Genomic DNA, 20,571 nt, shown 5'->3' with positions numbered 1-20,571 from the left:
GTGGGCTGTGCATGACAAAGTATATTGTGTGTGATGTGGTATCATATTGTAAAAGTCATGGTGATTACGATGACACGTCATATCGTTAAAATGTATATTACGTACGACGAATTATGAAAGTGTTACAACGTGTGACGTGAGCAAAATATACAGCAAAATATACTCTAAGTAGTTTTTCTTTATACAATGAGGTATCAGCTCTTATAAGGTGTATTTTGTACAGTAAAATTTCATTTTTACGAGTTTTCTGTGTATCTTACCCCAAATACGCAGAGTTTTAAAACTAAATATAAATTAAAACCAGCATGTGGCTAGCGTCATATATACCTTATCCCACATACACAGAGTTTTAAAATCTAAGTATAAATTAAAGCCAGCATTTCAGTTAATTCATCATTTTAATTTCTTTTTTATTCGTTTATTTGTTTCTTATTACGAACCAAGATACACAATGGCCTATGTGTGTCGTGTTTACATACATTTTAACGTTATAAGTCTTCAGGCTTACTGCTTAGACAGTAAGGAGAGAGGTACATTTATTTTTAAGTCTCTTTTCTTATCAACTTCACTTTCGTCATGTACAATTTAAAAATCTTATTTTGAAACTGGTGTTGTAATGTGTAGTGTTCACAATATATCCGAGGATAACACAGTATGTTTCATAATTCTACTATTTAACTTGTATATGATTTCACCTTTGTAAAAACAATTACATTTTCTGCAATAATATTTATAAATAATTTCCAATACCTTAAGGATCTATCTATATAATATATATTTAATAACTGCTTATTTTTAGCTTGATTTTAGCATGAATAAAACTTTGTTGTTAATTTTATATTTGTGATTTTAAATCTTTTCAAATTTTAAAATCATGTTGGTAAAACTCCTATTGGATTATTTACTTTCATAGAATTTTCTTTCTTAGTAATACGTTATCATGTACAATTTTGAAGGTATTGTTTTGAAAATCCTTTTCTTTGTTTGTTTAATACTTATTTTGAATTTAAAGTTTTGGAAAATGACAGTTAATGTTCAAAAAATGGAGAAAACTATATGCATTTATGTTGTCTTTGTTACATAATTTGAAAGACGTATTGTACACGCAAGAGCCCCATTTTTCTGTTGTATTGAGTGACATGTTCCCATTTTATATAATTCAAGTTTTGATACAATACACACATTAGTGTCGAAACTTATCTCATTTATGTTTATGTTTAATTTCTAAAAAAACCAAGAATTTCATTTTTATTTTGTTTTTCACATGTGAATGCCGTATTTTGGTAGATAATATTCACATGATTTACAGTTAATGTCTGATTCTTATACGCAGAACAGGTCACTGGTGTATCGAAACCAGTATGAATGTTGACACAAATTTATTTCTGCAACTATTTTTCTGGGTTAATCATACAAAATTTACAAAGTCTTGAAAATAATGAACTTCCGATATTTAATCCCTTTATTCGTGTAAGTATTTCACTTTGGAAATAAAAGAATGTTTGGAAAGCCATTGATAAATATTTGTTCAGTATTCCTACTGAATTAGGCGAAGTTTTTTCTGAGATTATATATTTATATTAATTCAAATGCTAAATTAACTGCTTCGTGCTTTGGCGTCGTGTTGTAAGATGATAACTAGATAAAAAATGTTCACCACCTGTGTATGATCTTAGCTAATTAGAATATTATTTTAATTGAGACGTATTTTCTACTGTGTTTTTCAGCTCATTTTACAATACTCTATTAAAAATACAAGATACTTTAATAATTGGTTATTATAACTAAAATAGATTTAAAATCCCTTTAAACATCAAACTAACTATATTTTTGGGAGTGTTATAAAAATAGAAAGTGCGTCCATTACTAACTCTTAAACAATTACATAAATTTTGACTGATACTTTTTGTTTTTTAGTTTGAAAAAAATTAATTATACCTTAATTATAAATTACGAAGTTTTCAATGACATAGACTTAAATTGTTTTTATTATTACGTTTTTCATTTTGAAACTAGATTTAAATGTTAATTTGTTAGTCATTTATATTGTTTCATTTGCAGTACGATTATTTTACCGTCTTTGTCTACCTTTAAAATTATAATTTCAGGGTCATTTTACAATTATTTCATAGCTTGTAATGTTTTAATTAATATTATGGGCTTAAATATATTGATTCCTAATTTAGAAGATATTTTCTTTTAAAACTGGTTTTAAATTTTTATTATATTTAAAAAGTTTAAGAAAACAGATTTTATCGTTATTCCTGAGGAAAATTTCATTCACTTCTGCACCCGTTTCCTCAGATCCCTTCTTTTCTTTTACTGTTTTAACTATCTCGTCTTTCCTTATTCTTTTCCTTTTGCATAATGTGTGACTTAATGCATTAGTAATCTGGTTAGATTTGCTAGTCCTTTTTACATTTCCAATGTTGGGATATTATTTGAGTCTGCCTATCCGAGTACGTTATTTGAAACATTCGATTCATAAACTGACTATTTCTTTATTATTTATTTATTTTGATTTCTTGATGTCCTTGTTGTTCTGAATTAAGCACAAAGCTATACAAGGGGCGATCTGTGCTCTGCCCACCACAGGTATCAAAACCCGGATTTTAGCGTTGTAAGTTGGGATGTAAATATTTTAAAGTGTCATGTTATAACGTGCTTTGTGAACAACGAGGAATCATATTTTTCATGGGGTAATGAACACAACAAGGTGTCACATTGTTATAAGATGTATTGGGTACACCTACGTATGATATTGTTACGATTTTTTCTTTGTACGACAAAGAGTCATCATACAAGGTATATTGTTCACAAAAAAGAAAAATATTTGTGTACGGTGTGCTATGTACGAGGAGGTATTGTTTACAACTTACATTGTCCTAGGTGGTATACTCTTTATAAGACGCCCCCCAGTGGCTCAGCGGTATGTCTGCGGACTTACAACGCTAAAAACTGGGTTTCGATACCCGTGGTGGGCAGAGCACAGATAGCCCATTGTGTAGCTTTGTGCTTAATTCAAAACAACAACAACAACTTTATAAGATGTAACGGAACATGTAAGGAAATTTCCTATATACAACAACGTATTATATAATAAAATATGCTGGGTGTAGCAAGGTATCGGAGACATAACGTTTTATGCATAATAATTAAATTAATTATTACCTTTGTGATAATTATCCAGAAATTACATAACTTCATCTGTAATCATAGGAATCTCTGTATAAAAAATCAAATAACAGCAAAATGTGACTGGGCAATGAAGTGATAAACTTGTCCAAAACAAACGACAGAGGCGCCAATTGTTCTGGCAAAAACACGAACAAGATTTATTTAACACGAATGACAATGACTGGATCCCTATCAGTTAGTTACTTTGTTACTTTGAATAATACAATTAATGGATTTTACTTCATGAAATACAACGAACAAGGTGCGCCTGATACGTATTTATAAACACGTGCTAGATCAATAAAAACGACCTGATTTAAATTATTACCAGCCCTATAGTTATGTAATGTTACTCACATATGGCTAATAAGGTTACCTACTTGTTAGTATAAGTAAACAACAGCAAATTCAATTAGCTGGGTGACCATTTAGCTATCAATATAAAGAATAGGTTCAGTTAGTTTGCTAGGCTTAGCTTCGTATTGTTAGGTATAGTTTATTAAATCATAGATTTATAGTAATAAATCAATAGGCCAAGATAAACTTTAAATTGTTGTGTAATTTCGACTTATCTGTTAATTTATAAACATAATTACGAGTATTATTTAGGTAACTTATTAAACAATTTCTGGTTATAATCCGCTTGAAGCATCGACCAACAGATTCTTTCAATTAATTTCTTACCCAATTCTTGTTTTAAATAAGGTGTGTCAACTATCGATTTTAATCTGTGTTGTATAATAGTTAATGTTTAAAACGAAACAATATATTCCTCTAGTATTGTTAAATATTCTTAGCAAAAGTATTTGAAACTTTTATTCCGTAGTTTTAGTTAGTGTCGTTCAGGAACTGCCAAGTGTTAGGTAGCAACGAATACAGTATTTTTTTAGAAAGTAACAAGCATGACAATATCAACAATGATAAATACATGATACGTTGAATGTTGAAAGAAAAAAATGTGATGAGAAAAAAACTGCAAAATAAATGGAAGCATGATGATAATAAAATATATTTATCAAAGAGAAATGATCAAATAAGTAAAAATTGACAAAACAAAATGTACGTGTAGATCATACAGAAAAAGGCCTCCATCAGAAGAACAAACAAAAAGTGAAAATAGCAATAAAACTAGCGAACTAAGAACAAAAAATGAAAGGTAGCAGAAGATTTTCAATCGCTAAGCCTTATAGTTCGTTTTGTATTCGATAGTCATATCACCCATCTTTCCGCTTGGCTGTCCAATCCAAGCCAAAGATATACTTCTCTTATGTGTCCATAAACCAATAAGTGCACTGTCAGCACGATGGTGACAATCTGGTTTTCTTGGATCTTGTAGCTTGTCAAAAGTGTCTGTTGTGGCTGATGTTTTGGATTTGTAGTTTTATTCTCTTCAGCCTGTTTCTCTTTACGTTATCTTTGTTATCGTTTAACGATTTGATACTGTCCACTACGTCCTTACGAAATTAGCTCTAAAACTAATATGAATTAAATGGCTTTACGCGATCAAAATGACGTACTCATAATACAAGGAAGTGAAAAATGAAATACTCTTGATGGTGTTTCATATTTTTAACTAATTATTTCCAGTAAGTAGTATTCTGTCAATGGTAAAAAACATGAAGTGCAGGAAAATTATTCGTAGGCTGAAAATATTTGTGTGAACTAATTATGAGCACTTTGTAAATTTAATTTGATACATGTTTGTGTGTATATACAGATGTGTGTTTTCTTTTAGCAAAGCCACATCAGACTATCTGCTGAGTCCACCGAGAGGAATCGAACCTCTGACTTTAGCGTTGTAAATCCTTAGACAATTTGATACATTGTTAAAAGGCTTTAGCTTAACGAAAAATGATTTTAAGAACTTTGAATATTTTTTTTTTTACTTAATTACAACAACTTTGCCTGGACTGCCTGCCATAATTCATAATTTTGAAGTAATAACCATGGAGAAGGCAGCCAATGAACAACACCTACCATCCGTGTTAAGGAATTAACTATTGCTCTTATTACACACCCGCAACGTAAAGTACTTGGACTATTTTGTGATAGAGCATGGATTCGAACTCGCATCGTCTGCTTCGAAATCCACACGACCGATTGAACGATTGAAAACCCTTCGTTCATCTTTCCAAGCTTAAAGTTGGATAGATGCCAGTATCTAGCTATTCACTTAAATAAGGCTTAAATCATGGTAATAATACTTACTGTTTATAACATGACAAAACAAAGGGAAAGATTAAACCATGGTAAATCATGTCCGTACATGCCCAGCTTGATATTGGACACATGCCAGTAACCAGCGTTTTACAGAAAGAAGACATAATCTATGTTAAATCATGATACATAATAATTACTCATATAAGCAATAATGAAGACTTTTTCGAATTTGTCATACGCACAAAATCCTGACCTAACACTTCTGAATTTATTTATACCGTACACTCTTAAGCTTAGAAGAAAATAAATCCGATAAACTAACGGAGAAATCAGTGAAGAAGCAGCTTTGGCTCAATTCACTGTCTCAAAACCATTTTCCGTGACCTTATGGTTTAGTGGTTACAGAAGCCTAGTTTCCTGAAAAATCATATTTTTCTTTACTGATGCATTATTCGTATGCTATAAATTGTAAGAAAAGTTATGGTATTCCGATAAAAGAACCAGAACTTCCATGGTGATTTTAGCTTCTATTATTTAGTTTAGTTTAATATTTAGTTTAAAGTTTAGTATTCCGATAAAAGAACCAGAACTTCCATGCTGATTTTAGCAACTTTTTATTAATTAAATACGAAAAATCAAATACACAACTGAAAATAATATATGCATATATATATATTAATTAAATTAAGATTATATACATTATGGAAACAATTCTTCATTTTTTTCTGTTAAAATTAATTTAACTGCATTGAAGTTTAACGTTTATATGTTTTGTTAAAGGATGTAAGTTATTGTTACCACATCATTACGTCATCCATATGGTTCTACTGATTTATTTTTGTTAGTAGAGGCAGTAGATTTCTATAGAATTGAAGGGTAATAAAGACTCAAATACAACGATCATAGACTTTCGGAAAAATAATGCTTTTCTTGCCTTAACTAACAAATTTTCTTTGCTGAATTACTACTTACTTTAAAAAGAGACATACCCAAATTTGCATACGTTTGTTTGCTTCTAGAGCAAAACCACATTGGAGTATATGCTATGTTCACTACGAGATATCAAACCTTGGATTTTGTAGATGTAATATGATATATGTAAGCGAAGAACAAGAGATGCATACTTCACTATAATATGCAAAGTTTCCCAATGACGTGTTAGACTCAAAATGTCTATCGAATGTTGTTGAATAGAAGTTATTTCACAAATTTTAAGAAATTAAGAGCCAATAGTATTCAAAAATTAAACATAAGATTCTTGTTTAAGATATAGCGTGTTGTCATTGAGCCTTTTAGCTATGGGAGATGAAAGTTTAAAGGTTAATCGGTGAGAAACCAGCGTCCTTCTTTAAACTAAAGTGTTTACATTAACATTACTCGTCTAAGACTTTGAATAGAAGTTATTTCACAAATTTTAAGAAATTTGTATTCAAAATTAAACATAAGATTCTTGTTTAAGATATAGCGTGTTGTCATTAGCCTTTTAGCTATGGGAGATGAAAGTTTAAAGGTTAATCGGTGAGAAACCAGCGTCCTTCTTTAAACTAAAGTGTTTACATTAACATTACTCGTCTAAGACTTTGCTCGTCTATATTACTTTTTACGTGTTTGTTCGGAATTTTTAGCGAGGATTTTTGTTTACTTGAAGTTCTTGACTGGAGTGTTTGTGGTGATTCTTAGTGCTCGTTTCATAAATTTATGTCAGTTCACAGCCTCTTTTTTTCTCTTTTTAGATTTAAGTTTCTTTATGAGCTTTATTCTGAAATCATACTTTTATTGGTATTTACATGGTTCAATGGAACCATATTATTCGACGCACGGAATAAGTGGCTAGGTTCAAGTGGAAATTAGTTATAACTAATTTAGAGCTGCTGACCAGAAGGAGGGTAAGTGTCCAGCCCACAGCACTCTCTGCCTGTTGTAGTCACATTTAACCACATTAAATGTAACCAAGCAAATTGACTGTCATAGTTATATTGCCCCACCCCCACTCCATATAAGTTTTTGAAGCGTCTTCAGTGCCACATCACAGTCCAAGAGCTTAAAGCTTCTGATACTAAGTTCGACAAGCTAAAACAATTAGGCTATATTCCGAGCTTGCTTAAGACAATATCTTTATTCTTACTGCTTGTCTTCAACTGTTATTTGTATCCCTGCCTTAAGAGTTTGTTTTAATGCTAACATATGCTTAACTCCTTCACAATTGGAGGTTAACCTAGCTTGGCTATTAGATGTAGGGTGCTTTAATAGCTTCTAAAAAACGTTTTTCAAACTATTGCATCAGATTACTTATAGGTCCATGAATTTATTTTTTTAGAAAGTCTCTACTAATGCATGAGTCACAGAAAAGGGCAAACAAAAGTACCACTACTAATTTCAATAATGCCATTAATTCCCGCTGCGAAGTTGTTGTTGTTGTTTTTGAATTAAGCACAAAACTACACCATGAACTATCTGTGCTCTGCCCACCACGGGTATCGAAACCCGGATTTTAGGCTTGTAAGTCCGTAGACATAGCGCTGAGCCACTGGGGTGCTTGCTGAGAAGAATGAGAGATTTGACACATTTTGTAAGCTCTTTACAATGGTTGTTGCAACGAGCAAGATTATAAAATTATTCAATATTATGAAATATGTGAGCTCTATTGGTGAACAGAACTGAAACAAGTCGGTAATTTGAAAAATACAATAATGTGTTTATTCATGGAATTTCACTCTCTTAAAACAATGAGTTTATATTCAATTTTTTTTTACTTCAGGAATTGAGCGTGGTCCAAAGGTTAGCGTTGCCTGTTGTGAACATTCGTATTCCAAGTTTACGTTCTGTTGTCATAGGTGCATTACAAAAGAGTCTGGTTTGTTTTGAATTTCGCACAAATCTACACGAGGGCTATTTGCACTAGCCGTCCCTAATTTAGCAGTGTAAGACTAGAAGGAAGGCTGCTAGTCATCACCATCCACCGCCAACTCTTGGGCTACTCTTTTGCCAACGAATAGTAGGACTGACCATCACATTAGAATGCCCCCACGGCTTAAAGAGCGAGCATATCTCGCTATTTGATTAAAGTAGCTGAAAAGCTGATGCTGGGCTATTAGCTAGCTTTATTTTTTATCTATTAATCCAACATTAAAGATGGTTATGGACATATAGCTATTATGTATCTTCACACAAAGATTATTAAGAAATAAATAAACTTTTATGAAGACATCAGTGTGAAAAGGTGGACCTGACTTAAATTATTTTTGGTCTATTTATACAAATTATTCAACATTCGAATAGATAGATTAAAAGACACAAGATTTTCCATAGTCTAGTTTAGCCAAACATTTAGGAACCTGAAATCCGAAATAAGTAACATGAAGATACAGTAGGCAAATGTAAAGGAAATGAGTCAGCGATAGCATTTTACGGTATAGGCTGGATAAAGCCTAATTTGCTGAATTAGGTAATTAAATATTATAGAATCGATATAAATCGAGAAAAAAAATTAAGTTAATATTTTGATCTTGGTGTGGGAGAAATCAAATACTGGAAATTGTTTTGTAAGCTCTTGGATTGAGGTTGGAGAAATTATGTTCATTGTTGAGATGGCGCTAAATGTGTAACGTAGGTTTATATAAATTTAAGTTAATATAGGCATATAAGTCAATATCTGATTTGAATTCTTACTTCTGATGTCGGGTATGGTATTTTATAAATTTCTGAAGTATACTTCGAGATAAATAATGATTAAACAATAAGTAGAATATTTTTTTTCGTTTTATGTCAAATATTTAATGTTTTTATTAAGTCAACCGAGGGTAATACCAACCAATAAACGAAAGGAATGATTTGATTACGTTGATCATCATTGATACAAACTGTAATAATTTTATATACTTTTCCCTATTGTATCAAGAAACAAAAAAAAACATCTCTTTTCTCAGAGAAATTTACCTCTTGTTTGTTGCTTTTACCTAGAGGCTTTTGAAATGCATTCTTTTAATATTTCGCTTCATATTCGTAATGACAGTGTTTAACTTCTGTTCTCATGCTTTTAAACACAGATATTTGTGAAGTGTCAATATATGATTTCATTCCCACTCTAACAGCTTTTTATAACAGATGTAACTCTTTTTTTTTAACAGTTTTGACACACAGTTTTAAGATTCAACTGTCGACGAAGATTTGTATCGATATTATTTATTGATTCCATCGGTGTTCTGTCACGTTTATATTGACTCTAACGGTTTTTCTTTATTAAACTTTAATATAACTTTACGATTCAGTCCTACGTCATCCGTCTGATACCGAACCACCATCTAAACCTCATTAAAACCATTACTACGAAAATAGGTTGTTCTGAAACACTCATATTTCTTCTATACTGTGGAATGTTACCTGACTATATGTTTCAATGTACATGTGTCTATATGTTATTTACGACTATTTAAACATGAATTTAGAGAACAACCAAACTATAAAAAAGTAATTCCACAAATATCTGAAATAGTTTAAAAACAAAGAGAGAAAGGTAAGAAAATATTTCTTGTAGTATGAACATCGACTTATCAGTAGACAGTTACCTACCCCCCAACTACATCGACTTATCAGTAGACAGTTACCTACCCCCCAACTACATTGACTTATCAGTAGACAGTTACCTACCCCCCAACTACATTGACTTATCAGTAGACAGTTACCTATTAACTTAATTCCAGTTATTAGATTTGCGAAATTAAAAACATGAGTTGAATATTACTGTAAAAATATTGTTTTTAAAACTAATACTGTCTCAAAGTAGAAAGGATGCACAGCATGAAACTAAGTTTAGTGTGTTTGTAAATGTGCAAACAGTGCAAGTGATTATATATATATATTTATAATTAGACATCTTCTTTTGTTCTCAAGGTCTATAAATAAATAAGTGTCTACGTATCGAACTCTGTGAACTGATAAGCCTAATGATCTTCAAAATCAACTTTGTACTGTAGCAGATGTGAAAATCTGGGATATCTTAATAAGTGTTCCTTATGAGCGTGAATTGTGATTTGTATTTAGGTTTAAAATATGAACGTTACTGAAGTTCAAGCCGACTTTTTAAAAGTCCATGTTAATTACTTTAGTATTTTACTAAACAGTAGAAACATCACATCATTGTAAATGTGTTTGGTTACGTTATAGCTCTTGATTGTACTTTCTTTAAGTTTCTGGTTTAATTTTTTCCTAATTTAAACTGATAGCTGAAAAATCTAAAGGTTTGACAGATTGTAATAAATGAAATTGGTTACATTATAAGTGTTTATTGTAAATGTTTGTTAAGTTTCTAGCACAGATATTACTTAACTGGAGGCAATATTTGAAGTCATTATTATGTGTATAAAAGAGAAACAACAATAAAAAAAGCCAGCGATACTGAAAATACCCTTAAGATGTATTGGTTTGTAATTTGGATAAACTGATGGAAGTAACATAATCACAGAACCGATACATAATAATATCAATAAAAAAACTGAGATGCATTGTATAAAAACGATTAAAGAAGCAGACATTTGTAGTTATCTGAAAAATTATACCTGAAACTGATTGGAAATATTACCATTTCATTAACTGAAACCACGTTTAGCAGTATTGTAGTAGCGACAGCTTTAGACAAAAACATTTACTGTCAGAGCTGTTTAAATGTTGAAGGCCCGACAAACACTCAGACAAGGAGACTGTAATATATCCAGGTCTGTGAAAGTCATAACAACGCTACATGATACAGAACATGTACGTACATCAGACAGGTTGAAAAAAGTTACAGATAGGCAATTGCGTCTCATAATGACCACTATTGCAGAATGTGGCCACTGCGGATCAGAGAGCTTTCTGATACTCATTATGGAATTCAGGACTGCAAAATGGTTAGGTGATTGACTTTCATTGATTTCATGAATCTAATTTAAAGTTTAGAAGACTATCTTCAGCCTAACAAATGACCATGAAGCTCATTTGAACGATGGCCAAGATCATTAGAAATGCCAATAAATATATTGTTTGGTTGTTTTTTATTTCGCGCAAAGCTACACGAAGTCTAACTGTTCAGCCGTCCCTAGTTTAGGAGTGTAAGACTAGAGGAAAGGCAACTAGTCATCACCAACCACCGTCAACTTTTGAGCTACTCTTTCACCAACGAATAGTGGGATTGATCATCACTTTATAACGCCCTCACGGCTGAAAGGGGAGCATGTTTGTTGTGACGGGGATTCGAACCCCCACCCTCGGATTACGAGTCAAGTGACTTATCCACCTGACCATGTCGGACCTCCTTAAGATGTATCTCAATATTTAAAAAAATCTATATCATTTTATTGTTCTAGGTAAGAGTAATAAGTGTTTTGATTTTGGACTAATCAAGTCCCAGAGGTTATGTTCTTATATATTTTCATTTTTATATTTTCACTTTATTTTTGTCTATGAAATTCCGTTTGGAACTCTTTTTCATTCATGCTTATGTTTAATCCAAATTCCAGACCTGGATCAATATAGACAAGAAGCGCTTATCTTTACGGAGACATTTGTATCTAGACCTGCTGTAAGACCGAATCGATTCTCAATCTCTAACAGCTGTAGCACAACCGTCCGCTATCAGCCTCAAAGTTCGTTAATCGGTCTAAACGAAAACCTATTTCCCCATGGTATTCTCCTTCAGGAACTTCAGACTCAGAATATAGTACAAAACAACACGAGAACATTAGTTATAAGGTTGTGTGGATACTTACATCGTCAAGTCGTGGTTCTTGAGCAAAAACTGAGAGCTTCATTGACAGAATAATGTTGTTTTGGTTCGACCTTAATAATAGAATTGAATGAGTATTTTTATTTTCTTTACAATCAAAGAAATGTTGTGCGAAAATTGTATATTATATAGCATATGGAGGGGCTATGTACAACGTAAGGGCAACCAATGGTTATTTTTGTAACAAATTACGTTAGACATCTAAATTGCACGTTGTTAATATTCTTCTATGCAGAATTTATTAACTCATTTTAATATCTGCAACAATGGAAGAGCTCGTTTCTTTATTGTTAACCAAGTCACTGCTACAACGACACAATTCATAGCTAACCATGCTTTTTATCAAAGATAAAATTGGTTTGCTTATTGTAAGTTGTACCTGTGCAATCAAACGCAGTTCGCTTTTCCATTATTTAATTATATCTCTGGTGCTAGGACAGTACTATTGTGTGAATTGGTTGCTACTTGACTACAAGTACAGATCCAGTCTTTGTATTGTTAACACCTTTACTACAAGAACTTCTAGTTTATCTATTGTTAATTCTTGTCCGCTGCGAGGATTGAACTCGCCTTTGTTTTGTTATTCTGATCCTTTAGTACTTTGCGCCTCCTGTAATAACAGATATAGTCTGTTTGGTATTTACTTTAGCTTTGCCGCAAGAACACGACGTTTTTCTATGCTTGAACTGTACCTTTACTACAAGTATAAAGCTCACTGCTTATTGTTAGTTCTCTATTGATGCAAAAACAGCTATTTATTCTCACCCTAGTCTATGTTACAAATACTGTACTCAACTTTCAACTGCTTTAACTGATACTTGGTGTAAAGACAGATTTCTTTTGATTACTGTTAATTTAAATTAGATACATTATGTATTTCTTCAGTTTGTTATCAAGTTTATATCTGATGATACAATATAACTATTCTGTTAGCTTGAGATATGATGTAAAATAATCTTACTTTTCTTTTTTAAGTTTACTTTTTATTTAACCTTCGAGTTGGTCTAACACTATAAGTATTATATTTAATCGAAGGATATATGTTCGGCTATTCATCGTTAACTTTAAATTTGAACAAAAACTCAAATGTTATTTTGTTTACTATTAATTTTGTACTTATTATGAACTTTAATGTGAAGCAATGACGGAACTTTTGTTTCAGTTGACTTTACATTAGACATAAAAGAGGCATCTTTACACATATTATTTAAAGAATTTCCTAATATTATGAATCATGTGTTTCTTCTCACGTTTCAAATGAGGTGATCAGACTGAGGCTTCTTAGCCAGGTTGATGGTACTCAGTGCAATATTCGTTCGCCATTTGCGTTTCTAGTCTTGTAAAGTTATCTAACAGTTTCCAGTCACAGGTGCTATTCAGTAGTTGTATATCTAATTTAAGCGTAAAAAAACACATATTCACTGTTATAAAAGGTGAGTGTGTTATACATTTTTTGTCTGTGATATCTCCTGGTGTTTAAAAAAATCCGTCATATTTTTCTCTTATAAAATTGATTGAAACCACCAAATATTGAATATGATAGCCATACAAAACTATTTTTAGATATGAAGTAACTTTCTTGTTCGAAACATCGGCTTCTCTTTCGAAATTGAAACGAAACTTCTTGGTAAAATCATTGTGGTCTGGAATCTATTTACCTTTCAGGCATAATGACGTTCTAAGAATTGTAAGTGGTCCTAATGTAATTCTAGGTCCTTATGTCCTTAACAGTAAGAAAATAAAACTGAAGTTTCAAAAGTAGTGAATGTAAGCCTAATAAAGTCAGTTATATCAATCTGAAGTTTTGTTGTATGAAATAAGTAATAAAAACATTATTCACTCTCGAGAACAGAAGCTTTGTCTTCAGACAAATAGCAAAAAAAAAAACGACATGCAGAGCAATGGGATGTTGTAATGCTACCTGTGCAGTGAAAGGCTATTTCTCTAATCTTGAATAATGAAATTAAAATCAAATCATCCACTTGTACCTTATCATCAAGTAGTCATTCTCTACTAGAAATTAAACGATTTTATTGTTGAATAATTTCGTATTCACAGTTATTGCCTAGACGACATTTTAATTTAACGTATACACTGTCGTTTTAAAACTCTGTACTCACCAGCATGTTTTATATGGTAAAGCAGGCAACCACCAGTTTATTAGTGATACTTTGTTTGCTTTGTTACCTATTGGGTTATCTGTGCTGCGTTCGATATGAGTATCGAAAACCAATTTTTTTGTGAATCTTCAGATATACCGGCCCAGTATGAACAGGTGGTTAGGGCACTCGACTCGTAATCTTAGGTTCGCTCGTTCGATTTCCCGTCACCCCAAATATGATCGCCTTTACAGCCGTGGGGGCGTTATAATGTTTGATCAATCCCGCTATTCGATGGTAAAAAAGTAGTCCAAGTGTTGGCAATGGGTGGTGATGATTAGCTGCCCTCCCTCTAGTCTTACACTGTTAAACTAGGGACAGCTAGCCAGATAGTCCTCGTGTAACTTTGCGCGAAATTCAAAATAAACCAAACTTCATATTTAACTTTGACCAATAATGATAAAAATATATCCTACTCCTTATAAAATCTAAAACACCTTTATTGTGGTTCTTCACTTTATACCATCGATGACAACATAATTACGAACGAAGTTCAGGTATACATATTTGTGACTGTAATAAATCGAACAATAAATATCGAAAACAGATTACGTCTCAACAACTTTCCTTTTTTCGTGATTTTTTTTCGCACGAAATATAACACAAAATTAATAAGGTAAAGATTAATAATCGAACTGAATGAATTATATTACCAAGGAAACTACAGGTAAACAGCAAGCATTTGTCGGGTAAAGTATGAGTTAGGGTTTTACAAACAAACGAGTCAGGCAGTGTTACTCACCTTCTGTAAATTAGTCTGATGTATATCATGAGATTACATGATAGACTATGGATAGGACAGCGCAAAGAAAGAAAACACGTCTACAATGTTTACGTTTTGAATTATGATAGAGCACAGTTTGTAAAGTGGTTACAGTAACATTTTATTAGGAAATAATTTAAAAAAAATTAAAACATTCAAAACAGCACAAGAGCCGTAACTTTTTAATAAAGTATTTTCCCACATATTCTCAGATCACAGATTTTTTATTAGTATTTCATGGGTCTAAACTGTGTGCGTAAACGCAGGGTGGTTTACAGAGGGTTAGGATGTTATGGTGACTCATTTCTTTCTTAGCTGCATGATGCAAACAGAATATTTGATTAATAATGATTTAGTGTTTCGACTGCATTACGCCGGTATCTTTAGAATAATTGAATTTGGTTCTTTTTTTTATTTCTTAGACATGTACTATTGTTGAATATTTTCACACCAAATGGTTCATAATAACGAAAAAAATGTTATATCTCTACAAATGAAACTAGTGGTGTTACCATTTCACCACAAATCGTACCAGGTGTTTTTCTTTCCAGTTTCTCAGCCCAAACCTTATTATTTTTATTTCATTTTAAATGTGCATCTTAGGAGAAATGTTACACGTTAAATAATAAATTCACTGAAATTCATATACCTTTTATTTTGTAATTTAAATATTAAAGAAATAAACATGATACTGACTGATGACTGCTTATGAAACATAAGCAGTGTACTTTCATGAAAGAAACTATCAACAATAAAAAATTATTGTAAGCTGAAACAGGAGAGGGGCTCGTTAGATTAAGAAGGGAGGGTGATAATAGTAGGCCAACTATAAAAAAAAAAGACTGAAAATTAGAACTAGCGTCCCGTAGATACCTTGATACTGCTATCACAAGGAAACAACAACAAAAAGGGATAGTTTATTGGGTATGTAACACTGTTTAAAGAAATCATTTAAAAGGAATTCGTAGAAGTTTATTCAGAGGCACAGCGGAAGGCTTGCGGGCTCACACCGCTAAAAATCGGGTTTCGATACCCGTGTTAGGTAGAGCACAGATAGCCCGTTGTGTAGCTTTGTGCTTAATTCCAAACAAACCAAACCAAATCTTTTGAAATAAAAACTTATATGATACACAGGAACTACTCTTCAACGATGATAACTGTAGTTCGGTATATCTTCTGTCAAAAATCTGATAATTACGTAGTAAAATGTGGTGACTATCTGCTCATGTAACTTCGCATTTTAAATACTTCTACATGCAAATATCTGTTCTGAAGCCATTTTACAATATAATCTATCTGTTCTCGTTTTTTATCGTATTCAGTACAATATATAGGATACCCGTTTCAACAGATGAAAACATATATTAATATATATATTGTATATAGAAGCAGATAGCTTGAAGAAACTGTTTTACAGATACAACAGATGGATGACTACTGACGAGAAAGAGAATATAAGACTAATAGACTGTCCTGCTTCTTTCACCAGATACGGAGAAGCTTTGTTAAAATATAACTTATTTGTGGAGGCTTTTATTGTTAGTACGCTATAATAAAATAACTCTGAAATTACAGGCAAACGTATTATTGAAGATTTGCGCTAGTCTTCCTGATATTGAAGACCAACTTACTGCTTTCACAGAACGACTTCTCCAGTTAGAAACAAATAAATAAAAATAAGACTTGTCACGTGGTTTCATTTGTTTTCGGGCATTAACATCGATCTCTGTAAATAATTCCAACAAAATATCATAGTTTAGTTCATTGTTTCCAATCGTAATTATGCCACGCATACAAACACACACATAGACTGATACTGTTTTGCTCTCCTTTAACACTCATTGGTAGTTCTTGACTGCGACGTCACTCGTCACCATGACAACAAAAATCATAGTCACCTTGGAAACAAATGTATACATAATGAAATACTTTTTTCATAAAATTACGAAACTAAATTGACATTTTTTGTAATCCTCGCTACAAGCTTATTAGGTTTTTATTCAACCTGCGCTTTTCAATGTAGGCCAAAACAAACAACGGTTTAGAAATTGGAGCATTTTATTTTTTTAAAGAATTGAGAAAAATTGATAATTACGGTATTTCATGAAATTAACGGTAGTGTTTAAGAACATAAATATTCTGCAATAATTTCAAAATATGTAACTGGCAGAAAACAGAAAGATTAGAAGCAGGCCTGGCTTCTTTTAAATCAAAAAGTCGTGTAAGCTTTACGACGCAGCTCGAATGAACCACATAAAACATTTTCAAAATATCCTAACTACCTTCTGAATAAAGTTTAAAAAGTAATTTAGCATCACTATTTTAAGTTTTTTATTCACTACAGTAACTACATTCAAACAAAATTTTTATCCTTGTGAATAAATAAATCAAACAAAGCAACATTATAGTTTGTAAGTTGTGTTTAGTTTACTTTATCTGGTATAAGTGACAACAATGATTAATTTAGAGTTAATTAACTTTGTTTTCTTGTAAGCCTTTCGTGTAGATTTTGGTTTAGAAACAATTAAAAGAAATTGTAAAATCACTCACAAAGTCAGCTGTATGCACTTCGCTTTTGAAGCAAGAAATAAGACAATAATTACAGTTAATTTTGTTATTGTACTGCACTTAAAATTCATTTTATTGGTGAAGTTTTGAATATTTACACTACTCAACGACAGATGGCAAAAGATAACTATTGATCTGAATTTTCTCGAGTTTTTTTTTCTTTAGAACGCGATGTTGATCAATTTAATTTTAAATTCAAGGACTAATTTGTCAAGTTATAGGAGTTAACGCTAATCTTATCATTATGAACACAATTGTCTTATAGCATGTCATACTTCTTTGAACTTCTTAACTACTCGAAAAATTTGTTTTAAAATTATTTGATCATTAGCTTCAAATTTTTGCTTTCAATATAAAATAAATAAAGGAACAAGTATGTTTGCATCCCACGAAAGAATTTTGAAGCGCTCATATGTTACATTATAATATTACCATGAACGTTACTCATTTAATTTGTCTGAATTTCAAAAAAAAAAAAAAAATTCAAATTTGGATCAAAGATTTTTTAACAGAAACAGTTCCAGATTATTTTAAAGCAACTCTTACGATAGTTGTTAGGTACGACTACTGCTCTTATGTAAAAAAACAAAAAATACACTATCTCCAAATAGTGGTAATCCATATAGACCATAGGGAATTAAATATTTTCACTGTATTACAACATTTAACAAAAAATAGAAACTCCCTCAATTGATCCGTTAAAGCGCCCTATGTTTGGAAAATTATTTAAAATCAAAATTTTGCTACAGCGAACATGTTTACTGCCTTCTATGTTTTCTTTTAGGGTGCTTTAAAAGTTTTTCCTAAAATGTGATGCCTTTTTTTCTTCAAATGAAGACAAAATTCGTTATTTGGTTGTATTGTCGCCACAATCTGTTAGATAATGAACACTTATGTCACACATTGAAAGTAACTTAATTATATAAAAATCAAAGGGTATCTATTACGCCTCTCAGAATGATAATATATTAAGATAATCAGACAATATATTAATTAGATATGAAAGTTTTCATTTAATAACCCATGACACAAGTAATTTTCGTTATAAATCTTCACATATAACAGTTTAGAATAATAATTTCGGAGAATAAGTGTCACAGTAAGTTTAGAGGAAAACAAATACAACTGTATATATATATAATTTGAAAAGAAATTTAATGTTAAATAACATATAACACCAATTCATAAATGCCATTTAACTGAAATAGTTTAAACCGTTTCACTTTCATGATAATCAAGCAAAGATATTTGAGTTTATTTAATCAATGAAGGAAACAAAATTTGATCATCTCAAAGATAGTGCTTTTCTCAGTTTTAACGAAAAATAAGAAGTACTGCCATTCAATGTGTCATTTATTTAATGTGATGAATAACGTTCTTATTCTATAGGAATTTAACGACAGTGTCACACTATATTATATAATGTATTTTTTGAAATTTTAATAAAAAAAACATTAGTAATTGTATTTTTCTTTTTCACAATGCTACTCCCAATCTGTACAGCACGTAAGGTTTTTTTATAGTACTTCTCATTTACTTTATTTATACCATTGTGAGCTCATCTTTGTAATTCAGCTTTAATCTGTAATCGGAAAATCTGCTGAATTTCATTACTTCTTTTAAAATTCGTATTTAAATTGATCAAGCCTGCTCTAATATTAAGAAAATAAAAAAATATTATGAGTTTATTTATTTATATGATATCTTGATTAGAAACGCAGAAGACAGAGGACAAGGACAGTTTAGGTGAAAACATATTTCGTGACGTTACTTCAGTATTACGTACAATGATGTTTTTACTCACCCCCCCACACTAATATATAAGTTACCATTCTCGTCTGCCACTGCCATTGAAACCGGATTTCAGCACCGGAACCTATGTATCTTCTTGACATGGAATGTACTTAATAAAAACCTACTTGTTCTCAATGTACAAGCCGAAATGTATTTATATTAGACAAATATTCTTGATGGTTCTAAAACCAAAGCTGCAAAATTAAATCTTAAAAAAAAACACTAAATCTGCTCAATACTTATTGTATACATATAAATGAAAATAGTAAATGTTATTTGCATCGATAATATAAAAGTAAAAATTCAGCAATGTATAAAATGATAAAAAATTAAAAAGCAAAGCCCGGTTCACAAACTATTCATCACAGCAGAATTCAAAATTATAATGTTTAGGAAGAAACAAATTCAAATAAAATCTACCACAACGAAGTAATTCGTTATCTTGCCAGTAAGAAACAGACAAAAAAAGATAATTAAAAATTACATTTTTCTATTTTCCTTTAAATGTTGTAATTTGTAATAAAACATGTATGCGGTAATAGCTCCCAAAAACGTGGAAGATATTCTGTTTATGAGACATTTTCTAAAAACTTAAAATAAAAACAAGAGAACTAGTAAGGGAAATTATATCCAGAATTAGAATTTGGGTGTCATAAACCACAACATCCCAAAACCTACTATCATTTACCCAGAATAGCTAATTATATTCTGTCTTCTATAGAACAATATTTACATCTAAATAATGTGCACTATCATTGGAATTGTTACTTTGATATAATGTACATTCAGTGAGGTAGATCCTACAGGGCCAAAATTGGAATTATTAATACAAATTAAATCACTGATATATCTGCAAGTGAAAGCATGTGAAATAGGTATTGCTGTTTCAAAAAGTATTTTCACAGTAGTAAAGATACAAATTATACACATTTGAAGAAAATTGACTTCCACAGATATACCAAATGCCATTATAAATACTTAACATTATTTTCGATCGGAGCACTTTAACTACTTACGGTGAAACTACAAATCAACTTCGTAATGAGAATAAATAATTAAATATACTTTTGTTAATTTCTTACTTATAAAGATTAGAATATATTATTTCATCAGTTGGGTGCCCTCACTGTTAATGATATTTTTGGCTCTTAAATATACAAACAATAAATATATTTCTAGTGAACTTGCAG

The sequence above is a fragment of the Tachypleus tridentatus genome, chromosome 8 (assembly GCF_004210375.1).
Source record: "Tachypleus tridentatus isolate NWPU-2018 chromosome 8, ASM421037v1, whole genome shotgun sequence".
In the NCBI taxonomy this organism is placed as follows: Eukaryota; Metazoa; Arthropoda; class Merostomata; order Xiphosura; family Limulidae; genus Tachypleus; species Tachypleus tridentatus.
This window is presented reverse-complemented; position numbering follows the sequence as displayed.